The sequence below is a fragment of the Schistocerca nitens genome, chromosome 3 (genome assembly GCF_023898315.1).
Source record: "Schistocerca nitens isolate TAMUIC-IGC-003100 chromosome 3, iqSchNite1.1, whole genome shotgun sequence".
NCBI classification, from domain to species: domain Eukaryota; kingdom Metazoa; phylum Arthropoda; class Insecta; order Orthoptera; family Acrididae; genus Schistocerca; species Schistocerca nitens.
In genome coordinates, this window is record NC_064616.1 from 297,913,719 (window position 1) to 297,915,320 (window position 1,602).

The 1,602-nt window shown below is 44.8% G+C and overlaps 1 non-coding gene across 1 annotated transcript; it reads left to right on the plus strand.

The window, feature by feature from the left end:
* Nucleotides 1-1,162: 1,162 nt before the first annotated feature.
* On the plus strand, nt 1,163-1,237 carry Trnat-ugu (transfer RNA threonine (anticodon UGU)). The gene has a single exon. It is a non-coding gene; the product is annotated as a tRNA-Thr (tRNA).
* The last annotated feature ends 365 nt before the right edge of the window (nt 1,238-1,602 follow it).

Here is a 1,602-nt window from a genome sequence, read left to right on the forward strand (position 1 = left end):
CGTGAAAAAAAAGCAAAATAGAAACACTAAATGGTCCAAGCGCAGTAAGTACAATACTGAGGGGAAATGAACAGCCGCGGAGTCATGGGAAGATGCTCATGGATTGGACTGAGGAAAGAAAGCAGTGTTCGAAATTTCTTCGTACCATTTATTTATTTATTTATTTTTCTTCATAATCTTATGAACTGCCCGTTCCGTCATTGAAATGTTTGTTCTCTTTCTGTAGTCCTGGCAGTTGTCATACTATACATTGGTTACAGATTATGAGTCATGAGGTAAGAATACGTTACCGTCGCAAGTAAACGTGATGAATAGTGGGAGCAGACGAGATACCATATACACGTCTCACAGAAATGAAAACAACAAATAAACGAGTGTGAACTGTTACAACAAAGGACCTCAAGAGTCAAAACTTCCAAAACGGAACGCAACTTCAAAAACGTAAGAACATATGTTTTCACTGAGTACAGAGAAACTGTGTGATTGTGAAACTGTTGCGTTCGTTTGTTGCAGCTTATGTGACAAACTATTATGTGAAATGATAATTAAATGAACACCCTAGCTGCAAGCAGGCGTTGATGTACTTCATTGGGGACATGTTGAAAATGTGTGTCCCGACCGGGACTCGAACCCGGGATCTCCTGCTTACATGGCAGACGCTCTATCCATCTGAGCCACCGCGGGCACAGAGGATATTGCGTCTGCAGGGACTTATCCCTTGCACGCTCCCCGTGAGATCCACATTCCCAACATGTCCACAACACTACATTCGTAGTGCGCCTAATAGATGTTTGCCCATCATACTCATTACTCGTGGCAGATTAATCTACCAAGTCCCGCACGAGTTCGGGCATAGCGTGTGCGTTCGCACAAGAAGGTCAAAGCTGCATGGTCATCCACGGTAACTGTTCTTTCGGGAACAGATACTACCGTCATATATAGTTAAAAATATGGGTTCCCGGCCTTTGACCTTCTTGTGCGAACGCACACGCTATGCCCGAACTCGTGCGGGACTTGGTAGATTAATCTGCCACGAGTAATGAGTATGATGGGCAAACATCTATTAGGCGCACTACGAATGTAGTGTTGTGGAAATGTTGGGAATGTGGATCTCACGGGGAGCGTGCAAGGGATAAGTCCCCGCAGACGCACTATCCTCTGTGCCCGCGGTGGCTCAGATGGATAGAGCGTCTGCCATGTAAGCAGGAGATCCCGGGTTCGAGTCCCGGTCGGGGCACACATTTTCAACATGTCCCCAATGAAGTACATCAACGCCTGCTTGCAGCTAGGGTGTTCATTTAATTATCATTTCATTTCTAGCAAAGCTGCATGGTCATCCACGGTAACTGTTCTTTCGGGAACAGATACTACCGTCATATATAGTTAAAACTATTATGTTTTCATCATTTCCTTGGAGTGATCACATTCATACGAACACCTAAATGGGGCAAGGAGGCATATCTCTATCACTTACGAGGCGTACAAATTCGGTGCGTCGAAAAGATATTCCCATCATATGACACATATACTGGGGTACTGATGCCGTAAATGACATACCAAACGTGTTTGTCGGTGGAGGATTCGGTTGACTTGTCACCTTGT